This window comes from Arachis hypogaea, chromosome 8, assembly GCF_003086295.3.
Source record: "Arachis hypogaea cultivar Tifrunner chromosome 8, arahy.Tifrunner.gnm2.J5K5, whole genome shotgun sequence".
NCBI classification, from domain to species: Eukaryota; Viridiplantae; Streptophyta; class Magnoliopsida; order Fabales; family Fabaceae; genus Arachis; species Arachis hypogaea.
This window is the reverse complement of record NC_092043.1, coordinates 1029693-1042747: the sequence shown is the minus strand read 5'-3', so window position 1 is coordinate 1042747 and position 13055 is coordinate 1029693.

The following is a 13055-nucleotide window of genomic DNA, read 5'->3' as shown; positions in this document are numbered from 1 at the left end:
AACATCAATTATTTTAAATTAAATTCAAATTTTAAAATTATAAAATTTAAAAATTAAAAAAATACTCAACCATAAACAATACTCTTCCATTGCTATGACATTCTTGTTAAAATTTTCATTTCAATTGAATGGAACTACCATTCATTATCTCTGATCCAAATTTTAGATAAAGAATTGAATCATACAAATGATTAAAAAAAGTTCATTTTATGCACAATTATTTTAACGTGGATAATTTTGATTGTGAGTATGGTTTAATGTTTAACAATATTTATTTTTAGATAGAATTAAAGGAGCTTCGAATGTGTTTAAAAAATATTTTGTGTGCTACTGTATATATTATTTTAAATGTGTCTTAAAGGTTTGATGTAGTGTTATTTTGTAGGTAACTTCTGTAATAATATAAAAAATGGTAGCTAAGAATAATACTAGATTGACTTGTCAAAAAAAATTATAACAGTTAGCTTAGAAATTATTAAAGAGACTTTGTTAGCATAAAAAAAAGAGATTGATGTAATAACAAACCATTAATAATATGTTTATTTTTTTACATGTTGAAAATATTTTGGTGTAATATTTTGTTCTGTTCTTATAATTTTAAAAAACATTATAAAATTCAATGATTGAATATTATACCAAAATTTTTTCGATATACAAAAATATTAGCCGAAGATATACCAAGAAAGTAAACACCAAAAAGAAATCTAATGTATTGGGTCTTAGAAAATATAATACTAGTAGGAAAAAAAATAGTAGAACCCAGAAAAATAAATGATAATGGCCTTATGTTTTTTTTTTTAAACCCAATGATAAAAAATAATTAAATTTAATCATTAAAAATAAAGAACCGAATTATTCCCCATACATGAGGGAAAAAGAAGAAAAAAAATTAATGAGGGATGGAAGGAAAAAAAAATTGTTAAAAAAATATTTGACATAAAAAATATTTAACTAAACATAAACACTAAAATTTGGGTAACATTATAATTGATCCTCTACATTTGGGCATAATCCTGTTTTGGTCCCTAAGGTTTAAAGTGTCTTATTTGAATTCAAAAAAAGTTTCATTTAACTTCAATATAGTCCCACCGTGAGGTTAAAGTTAAATAATTAACGAAATGTCCTACATGATAATAGTATAAGAACATCGTCGATAATATGGAGAATAAGTACAAGTTCTAGAGGCACAAAATCAACCGTGGATGTATCAATACATATATTTATCAATTTTCTTACAATTTAAATGAAATATTTTCTATATATAACTAAGGAGAATGATAAATAAATGTACTGATACATCTACGGTTAATTTTGTGCCTCTGGAGCTTATACTTATTCTCCATATTATCGACCTTGTTATTGTATTGTTGTCATGTAAGACATTTTGTTAATTATTTAACTTTGACTTCACAGTGAGACTACATTGAAGCTAAATGAATTTTTTTGGATTCAAATAAGACACTTTAAACTTTAAAGACCAGAACAGGATTACGCCCAAACGTAGAGAACCAATTTAATACTTTACCCCTAAAATATAATAAAAATTATGTACATACATTTCAATCTTCTCAAAATCAAATTAATTAAAAATTATATATAAATATTAGATTTTAAAATTTGAATTTCACTTGTATAATTCTTTTTATCATGTTTAGATAAGAATTTTTCTTTAATTATTAAATTTTATTAAATTTAAAGTTTTATTCTTTTGACCCAATAATTATGTTTGTAGAAAACTCAATAAATTGTTCATAGACATGCGCATAAAATCATACATTTTTATTTTTTTTATGTAAAAATAGTACTGAAATTTTTTAATAGTGACATAAAAAAATTTTAATTTTGACACACGAATTTTTTAATTTTGACACCGAAATTTCTTAAAATTCTAATCTTGATGATGTAGTTTCTATTTTTTGCTTTTTTTTTTATTCGTGCAAATTTTCGTCTATGTTAGTGTTGCGTTTTTTAAAGCTCAGCATAGAAAGCTTTTTTTGGTATTTACTTTTTCATTATACTCTCATTGTCACTTATCTCACAAATTTCCTTTTCTGCACTGACAAATGATACAATTCTACTAGTGGATCAACCTAATGCCACCCTTAGCCACCATTCTTTATGCCACCACCACAAAAACTCACCTATATATATACATGCAGAGAAGGCTTATGACTACTGCACTCACATATAATAGAAAGCCAAGTTCCCTAACAAACTATAGCAAATTCATGAAGACCAAGTCAACCACTCTAATTATCCTTTCTCGTTGGGGGTTATACCCTTAACATCCACTAGGCAATGGGCACTGGTCAGTGGCACCGAGGCTTTCCTGCTGGCATGCGAAAATAATCATAAACAATGATGTGATATATTACACTACTTGTTTTTTCTTTAGAGCCAATGACAAATCCATATAAAACCACTTGCTAGGGTGCTTTATAGACCCACTTGAAAGACATACATATAAAGCACCATCAAAGTGGACTATCTTAGGATCCATGGCATACGTTTGTCACATTCACTTTCTTCTGAATATGGGCTGCATTATTTTCATTTCTATCCATCTATATTACGTACCTTGCTTAGCATGCAGTTTCTTTATTTCTCTTTTGCATTTTAGGTTTTTCTTGCAACACTCTCAACTAGCGTTTGACTCCTTTTTGCTTGATCTCCAACATGATTTTCATCATCATTGTTTCTGGGATTTGTAATTGACTTGTGGATATCTCTTATGTTTTTAGAACCGAATCTAGTGAAATCAACTAACTACTTCACAAATGAAATGTTTTGACATTATATAGCTCACGTGGGCACACATCAAAATGAAATTTTCTTTTAATAAAAACAATTCTGCTAGGAACTAAGAGGAGTTCAGCCAACTCCTGCCAACTTTTTAATGGGCTGAACTTCAAAGTTCATCTTTATAAAAAGAAGTTAATATATATGGATATTTCTTCTGTTAAGAATAAGAATATTTTTTTTTCATACTAAATGGATGTTCTTTTATATATTTTTTGAATTTTTTTTATTACAAATATAAATATCTTTATTTTTTTTAAGAATTTTATAGTTTTTTTTATTTTATAGATATCTAATTATTTTTGCCAAAATATAACTGAATATTTCTTTTATTAAACATTAGGATGTTTTTTTTCATATTAAATGAATGTTTTTTTTTATATTTCTCTAATTGTTCAAGAACAATTCGTGCTCCACCACTCTTTCCTTAAACAATTCCTGAAGTTGAACCAAGTGCAAGGCAGAGACCGATTAGATGTAATGGAATCGCGATTTGACTGATTCGAAGGGAGATTGGATGTGATGGAATCGCAATTTGACCGATTCAAAGAGAAACTAACGGTGTGTATTTATGAAACTAACTGGTGACTACAGGAGGAGGAAAATAGCTACTGCCTTGTTGAAAGCGTGTGACAAGCTTTCCATTTTGTGGGGTCATGAGTTTTTTGCATTTTAGACTTTTGAAGAAGATCTTGGTGCACGTAAATTATACACAAATGTAGGATACCATATTGTGTATAGAGATCCACCATGGACAAGTAATTGGATTGGACGAAAATGTCGTGTTCTTATGAAAAGGGCAGAGAGGGCTGACAGTGAGAAAGAGGAAGGTGTGTGTGGTTGTTGGAGGTGAGTAGGTTAATGTGGGAGAGAAGAGAAATATTTTTATAGGCTTTAATTAGGTTTATTTAATCAATTTTAAATATTTTAAATTTTGAATTTAAAAAATTTAAAATTAATTATTAATAATTATAATTAATTGAGTTGTTCACTTTGTGGCTGATCACCTCTTGATTCCATATACTTTTTCTAATAAAAATAGATATTCATATAGGAATAAGATTACAAGTAACACCAGTCATAATTAGGCCAACAACAATAATAAAAAAATTAGTATAATATCAATATAAATAATATAGATCTAATTACTTAATGTTAATCAAGTTAAATTGTGTGAATATTATCACTCAAAAGAATAAATATATTTGAATGATGTCAATGTAATAAAATTGATCCGGCCCAACCCAATAAAGGCCGAAGGTCTATTTCACGGACCGACAATTCGACGGGCATTCAATCCGAGGGTAAAGTTGACCTGCGTATCGCCTCACACCTCGTTGAAAACCTAGATGGCTGGTAGAAATTTTCAGGCAGATGGGCTCAGAGCAAAGGGTCCACCTGAAGTATAGAGTATAAATAGGGAGGGACCTATCCCTCTCCAGAGATACGTCACTCTTACCCTAATTAGCCGTTTCATTGTACGGACACTGACTTTAACATCGGAATGCCCTTACAGGTGGCCCTACCTGCTGACTCACCAATGACCCAGACGATCCGTCTTATCGTGGAGCTTGCATGGTGCACAAAAATTAGAACTTGCACAACTTCACCGACAAGTATACCGGGTCGTCCAAGTAATACCTCAAGTAAGTGAGGGTCGATCCCACGAGAATTGTTGGATTGAGTAAGCAATAGTTATCTTGTTGGGCTTAGTTAGGAAAATAGTAAAAGGTGGTTGTTGTTGTTGTTGTAAACGCATAAACAGTGAAATAGCAAGTAAAGAAAGCAAATAAACATATTTGGAATAAAACAATGATGAGAAAACAATTAAGGTCTCGGAGATGTTTATCTTTCTGGATTAAGACTTCTTACCAACTATTTTAACAATGAGTGATTCATTCTAAGGCAAAAAATAAGTGATTAAAACTTAATCTCTTACCGAATTAATCTCCTCTAATTTTCATCAAGAGTCACTCTCGTGGTCATTCAATTTAGATGAGAGGGTGAAGTTCAGAAAACTAGTTTAACGCCACAAAAACCTCAATTACCCAAAGCTAACCGGATTTTATGTCATATATCTAATTAGCCTAGGTAAGTTATAGTTTAGGAGGAGTATTTTCAAGTTGTAACTCAAGCGAGATAGCTCTCTCGAGAATCATAAGAGCTCATGTAGAAAAAAGGGTCATACTCTCGTTCCACCCCAGATTCATAAGATTAAGAACGTAAACAACACCTTAGAATTGAATTAGACATTAAATAAAATAGAAGAATAATAACCTTAATCCATAGAAATAAATAAAACTCCTAACCTTAACCAAGAGGTTTAGTTGCTCATACTTTACAAAGAAAATAAGTTTCTGAAAAGTGTGGAAGAAGAAGATCTGATGTGATATCATATGTTTAGACCTCAGTGATCTCTTCCTTAAATACTGGCTACTCCTAAAAGATATTATTTTAAATTAAAAATTACAAAGATAAAATAAGATAAGTCTAAGAAGTGCTAAAATTCACGTGGAGACCCAATAGCATGTGAAACGAACAGCAAGCTAACGTTCAATGCCAAGATTGGGCGTTGAATGCCAAGAGAGGAGTTGCGCTTCTGACTTCTTACCCCTTTGCTGGCATTGAATGCTAGGTTGGGCGTTTAGTGCCCAGGGGGAGCTAACAGCATTTTTGTTTATTGCTCCAGGCTTCTTCAAACTGCTCCAAATTTTACCTAAAACCATAAAAACACAAGAAAAACTCAAAGTAGCATCCCAAGGTAAATTTTGCACTAGAACATACTAAAACTTAATAAAATCTAACTAAAATCAATATAAAAACAATTAGAAAAAGAGTATAAGATACTCACGCATCACAACACTAAACTTAAACTGTTGCTTGTCCTCAAGCAACCAAAAACAAAAAAGGACCAAATGGAAGAGAAAAATACATCAGGTTAGAGTTGTCATTCAAGCTCAAGTCTAATTACTGAATGGAGCTATTAACACTCTATTTCTGAATAGCTTTGTCATATCACAATCCTTTGAAGTTTAGAAATATTGGTACCCCTTAGAACTAGAACTCGGATGATATTATTGATTTTCTTCTTTAGGTTCTTGTTGATTCTTGAACACAGGTAGCTTTTATTTCTTTTGGTGCTTTGCACTTTTGAGCCTTGTCGTGACTCTAAGTGTTTTGTTTTCAAGTTTAGCTTGATACATAAACACCACAAGCACTTATAATTGGGGGAACCCTTCAATTTTTACTTTGCTTTTATTCCCAAACAGTGGTGCTCAGAGCCTTAAGTGTACTCTTTACAGCATTGGGTCACAACTTTAAGTGTTCAGTCTCAAGGATTACTTGACACTTTCACACCACAAGCATATAGTTAGGAAAATCACTCTTTTGAGCTTTTAGATCAATTTTGACCCTCCTAACAATTGATACTCAAAGTCTTGAACCTTTTTCTTTTGATTTTTCTTTTTATTTTCTTTTTTATGTTTTTTTCTTCAAGAATCAATTTTTTTAATTTGTCAGAGAATTAATAATACCTCTCTAAATTCTTGTTCCTCAAGAACCAATATACTCAACTTCAATATCAAATATGCATAGTTAATTTATATATTCAAAAAATAGAGATAAGGCCACCATATTGAAGTAATCAGAACAACCTATAATATAACTCAAGACCTTATGCATTTTACTACTTCATTTTTAATAGACTTTTCTTTTAAGCTTGATGAGAAATACATAAGACAACTTTAAATAAAACAAAAAATAAACTAGTAAGCTAAAAAGCAAAGAAATCCTAAGAGTGACCATGCAACTAGAATAGAGAACAGATAATAAATTGAAATACTAGAAAAATAGAGATAAAATAGAAATAGGGAGAATGGAACTAGACCACCTCAGTGATGACGGCTACTGCTCCCTCCGGAAAATCATCTGGAGCGTTTAAGCTCCTCAATGTCACGCCCCTGCCTCCTTTGCTCCTCCATCAATCTCTTTTGATCTTCCATCATTTGATGGAGGATAGCAGACTGGTCTAGATGTTCCAGTCTTAACTGATCAACTGATGATGTCAGCTCCCCTAAAGATATGATCAACTGATCCCAATAGTCACGGGGAGGGAAGTACATCCCTTGAGACATCTCTGGAATATTCTGTGGAGGTGGTGGAACTGGCTCTTGCTGCGGTCCTTGTGCGGGCTCCCTAATGTGCTCCATACCTTTCCTTGTGACGGATCTCTCCTTGTCAATCAGGGTATCTCTCTCTATGTGAGATCTAGCTGCTACACATAATTGGTGAATGAGATGAGAAAATGCCAGCCTTGCTTGAGTGGAGGGCTTGTCAGCCACTTTGTAAATCTCTTAAGGGATCACTTCATGTACCTCTACCTTACTGTCGAGCATGATGCAGTGGATCATCACTACTTTCTCAACTGTAACCTCAGAGTGGTTACTCATAGGGATGATCGAACGTTGGTTGGATGAATTCCAACCATCCTCTAACCACTGGCTTAAGATCAAGCCTACCTAGTTAGTAAGGCTTACCTTGAGCCTCCCTCCTCCACTGAACTCTAGGCACGCAGATATCAGCAAGAACTTGGTCCAACCTTTGGTCAGTGTTGACCCTTTGAGTGTATGACTGGGGGTAATTTCGTGGCTCTGGCAATTGTAACGCCATCCTCACACTCTCGGGGCTGAAATATATGATATACCCTCTAACCATGGTGTGCCAATTTTTTGGCTCCGGGTTCACGCTTGTATCATGCTTCTTTGTGACCCAGGCGTTGGCATAGAATTTCTGCACCATCAATACCCCAACTTCAGTCACGGGATTGGTCAGAATTTTCCAATCCTCTCTCAGAACTTGGCACAAGATCTCCGAGTACTCATTCTCCTTCAGCCTAAAGAGGACCTCGAGAATCACCCTCTTCTTCCTCACCGCATCATAGAAATGGTCTTGATGAGCCTTGGTGAGCAATCTCGTGGTTGCCCATGGCTCGAAAGCGGAAGCGAGGGCTTTTCTTTTTCTTTTCCTTGAGGACTCTCTGATTTTTGGTGCCATGGAGGTAAGATATCAAAAGCAACAAGTGGAGCTTCTAACACCAAACTTAAAAATTTTGCTCGTCCTTGATAAAAAAAATACAAGAAAAGAAAAAATAAAGCAAATAGAAGGAGGAGAGCGAGGGGATAGGGTATAGAGGCTTCGGCCTTGGGGAGGGAAGAAAGGAAAAATGAAGAAAGGGAATGTGTATGGTGAAGAATGTGTAAGAGAGGAAAGGAAGTGAAGGTGTGTTGGAGGTGGATAAAGTGAGAGGTATTTATAGGAGTTGGGAGGGGTGGGTTCGGTCATGGGGAGGGAAAATGGGGGAGAATTTGAATTTAAATGTGAATGGCGTTGGTGGGAAGAGAGATTGATGAGATTGATGAGAGGTTATTGGGTAGAGTAAAAGGTAGGGTGAGAGAATCAAGGAAATTGATGGGTGATGTCATGGATGAATGTGGATGAAAAAGTGGGTAAGAATAAAGAGAAAAGGGATAAGAGTGAATAAATAGTAAAGTGGTTGGTGGTGGGGAAGTATCCTTAGGCCAAAGACTTCAAATTTCAGCATGCTACCTCCCTCCTGAGCGTTCAGCGCTAGTCTTAGCGTTGAACACTAGAGGGGGATCCCCAAAATAATTTTTAATTTTTTTTTGGGCATTCAACACCAAGAATGGGCGTTGAACACCCTAAGGGGACTAAAACATGGCTTGGAAGAGCTCCCATATGGACGTTGAACGTCCACCTTGCATCCCCCTTCTGGCGTTGAACGCCAGATCTGGCGTTCAACGCCAGTAGGGGTATCCTCCAGGGTGTTCTGTTTTCCTACTATGCGTTCCTGTTTCGGTTCTAAGTGCTACACATGATTAGAAATGTTAGAAGTATGAGGAAAACTATGAAAATCAATAGAAAATAAAATGATATGAAATCAAATTCAAATACACTAAAATAACATAACAGAAAGTAAGAGTAAACTATAGGATACATATGGTTGGGTTGCCTCCCAACAAGCGCTTCTTTATCGTCATTAGCTAGACGGACAGCTCCTTTTATGGAGGTTCATAGGGGCTCAGATCTTCACCCCTCATGGTGAACTTCCTTCCTGTGCTCTCATGAATCAATTCAATATGCTCCAAAGATAGGATCCAGTTCACAGTGTGGTATGACTGGACTTCTTGTGAAGACAACTCTCATGCCAGGTGAGAGGTCTTCAGTGGAAATCTTCGTGTTCCTCCAGCCTTTGGGTACTTTCTTCTTGGTGCCTCCTTCCTCAATGGTTGGTGGTGAATACCCAATACCAAACTTAGGTTTAATGTCCGAGAGTTCTGTATGGCTTTCCACTGAGAGAGAAGGTTGACACACTAAGTGCTATATTGTAGTACCTCCTTTATTAGAAAGAGAGTGAGGGTTGGACATCTTAAACATAATATGGTCCTCCCATAACCTCAGAACCAACTCTCCTTTCTCAACATCTATCAAGGCCTTCCCAGTGGCTAGGAATGACCTTCCTAGGATGATGGATGTAACACCCTACCATACAGAGTCTTATGCTTAAGTCATAATTCAGAGATGGCAAGGTATTACGACCTCTAAAAATAAAAATTTAGTACGTATAGTAGTATGAATAATTGATTATAACTAGGAGCCTTTGTAGAAAAAGGGTAAACAAAAACCGCAACTCGAAAGCGCAACACTCCGATCGATAACGTAACTAACAAGGATAACCAACGCGTGATTATATATATACAAAGGAGTGTCAAAAACAGGAATATCAAGACTCAAGATCCGGCTGCGAAGATAACCGGTCCGAGCATAACATTATATACATATGATAAAAATAAGGAAAACCCAAAGGAAACCCAAAGGGACACAAATACATAAAACCTATTCTCCATAATCTCCCATAAGGGGAGTCATCACAGTTTGTATTATTTAATGGAGATAAAAGTATCTAAGCAAAACATATAAAACAAAACATAGCCCTGAGGACAAAGGATCTTCGCAAATATAGAAGTCTCCAGCATGCCTCAGCGGGAAACCTCACGTCCTGCATCTGAAAACCACAAAATCCGCATGGGTGAGAACCAGAGGTCCCCAGCATGGTAACAGCTTCCACATATATAATACATAATAATGGAGGAAAGCCGAAGGCAATCCTAGAACTTCCTCCAGATAATATCCAAGCTTATAAACAAGCTAAACCATATAAGGGTATCTGACTAAAGATTCTTCAGTCTAACTAATACTTCCCTTTCCAATTCCTTCAGACCTCCCAACCACCAGCAGGAGTATAAAATAGCAAACACAGGTATATCAAGCAAGGAATATACAAATAGGAGCAGTTACGGCATTTAGACAATTAGCAAGTAATATGCAGTCAAATAGGCAATCTCAAACAATTCATATAGTATGCATATGATGAATGCCTGTCCCTAGTGGCTGATGATATCATCTGTCGGTTATAGAGCCAACCCGACAAGTCCTGGCAGTTAACCATTGGACTGTCCCTCTGTCACGCATCCCCAACTCGAGTTATACTCATCATAAACTTGATCATAATCATGATCTATATCCATCACCTTCACTGGTGAATATTTACGGGGGCAAGCTCATCCGGGTCTTTCACAGTGCCCGGCCACACTTATGACATAGGGTCAAAAGAGCTTCGAGTCTCAACTTGGAGCACGTGGTGGCTAGTCACTGCTACTACCCAGGGAAACTCTTATCTCCGATAGTGGAAGTGCAAATCACAATTATCAATAATTTAGCATAAACATGCATGAATTCTCATCCATGGATCAACATCCATATCAGCCATCCGGCTCACGGTTCAATCCAGAACCAGCCAATATTCATATCATACATAGCCATTCCGGCTCACGGTTAAATCCATAACCAGCCAATATTCATATCATACATAGCCGTTCCGGCTCACGGTTCAATCCAGAACCAGCCAATTCATAAACAATTACGGCCCTTCGGCCAATGGCATAACAAGCACTTCCACCACCATCCTCCACATCTCACATAATCATCAATGATCCTCATTGATTATTCATTTTCCCTTGCTTCACTCGCAAGTTACCACATCCACTAGCTCCTTCTCTCATAGCTAGGCATATCATAATGTTTTAAGATATAAGTGGTGAGATCGGAGGCTTAGAAGTATGAAATTTGGCTTTTAAAACTCAAAAATCAACTTTGGGATGAAAACAGGTCCACGCGTACGCGCACTCCACGCGCACGCGTGGGTGGTCTCAAAAACTTCATCGACGCGCAAGCGTCATGCACGCTAACGCGTGGATTAAAAATTTGCCAATCGACGCGTACGCGTCAACCACGCGTACGCGTGGGTGTTCTCGTGCCCCAGGCACAACACTGGCACAGTTCTGGCATAAGTCTCTGGAAAATGGCTGGGCATTGGGTGCAGCACAATCGGCGCGCCCGTGCACATCACGCACACGCGTGGATGGCATTTTCGGGAAGAACGGCGCGCACGCGCCAAGTGCGCCCACGCGCAAGGGGTGATTCTGCTAAAAATTTTCTAAGTTAAAAGCTGCAGAATTTACAGATTTGGACCCCAATCTTCCGACGGACATAACTTCCTCATTTTAAATCATTTTTCACCCGTTCTTCGAACGGCATGGACATCCCGGATCCAATTTCATTTCTAAAAAGATTTGGTACAAAACAGAGATCCGTAGTCCAAGTTATGTCCCGCCAAAGTATGCCCAAGAACCATCTTTTTCAAAAAAACCACAAAGTGCCATTTTCAAAACAAGCCATTTCCAACTCTTTTCAAAATCAATCAAAACATGCCATTCTCATCCCTTTCCTTTGAAATCAATCAAAATACATCAATTTCAACATCAAGCCTCCTCAACTCACACATTGACACTTTACCACAAATTACAAAATCACTATCTCATCATTTTAACCCACTTCACCCAAGTGGCTCAAACTCAAACATATTGACATATCATATACTCTTCCTCATGCCAAATCCAACAACACCAATCCCAATAATTCATTATTGTACACAATCAACATCATACTCACCATCAACATGGTTCAACCCACAATTCAACCATAACCAATCATCAAGCATATATCACAACATGCATATTTCTCATACATCATACCACCAAGGCATCATTAATCATCATCACATATATGACCACATCATATATATCAACAATTCAACAACACCAACCATTCAATGCCTATCTTAGGGTCTCTAGCCTAAGTATTTCCTACCACATTACATATTAGATACGGGAAACCGAAACCATACCTTAGCCGATTTTCCCAAGCTCCACCGGAGCACTTCCAAATCACTTATCCACAAGCTCTCAAGGCCTCAACACCTCCAAGAACAGATTTTTCACCACCAAACCCTTTCCAAGCTTTTCAAAATCACCAATCAAGCTCCAATATTCACATATACACAACCTAAGCCACAATCATCATACCCATACACAACATCTCAAAACTCAAACATCATAAAATCACAAATCACACTAGGGTTGAGAATCTTACCACACCCAAGGTCTAAGGAGACAAGATTAACCTTCTCCTTCAAGAGAGTTGGGTCCTATAACATCAAAGAACCCAAAATCTCAATATTTCACCCATGAAACTAGAAAATAAGGGCTGGAATTTCGAACAACAACACGTGGCTTACCTCAAGATTGGTTGTATGGGTTTTGTAGAGCTCTCCACGGTGAACGCGTGGCCGCAAACGGGGCGGCAATCGGAGCTCTAGATCAAAAGTTATGGTGGTTTGAAGATCAACCAAGGGAGAGAACTTGAGAGGGTGTTCTTCCTCCCTTTCTCTCTAATTTCAGCTTGTGTGTGTAACAAATGAGGAGAGAGAGTGCTGAAAACTAGGGTTTTGGTTAAGTTATGTTGGGCCAAGGGCCCACTTTGGGTCCAATTGGCCCGGTTTGGCCCGTTTGGTCCAATCTTGGTCCGAATTCTATAAAATTGGTACCAAAATTCTCGTCTCAATCTCCTCTACCACATTTAGCCATAAAAATCACATTTTAGGCTTTCTAGAATAAATTCTCATTTATGGGTTAATTAGCCGTTAATTAACCGGGTTTTACAATGGAGTCGTTCTTGTCCTCTCCAATGTCAAGTATCACGAAGTCTGCAAGGAGGTAAAGGTCTTCAACCTTTACAAGGACGTTCTCCACCAATCCATATTCCTGCTTTAGGGACTTGTC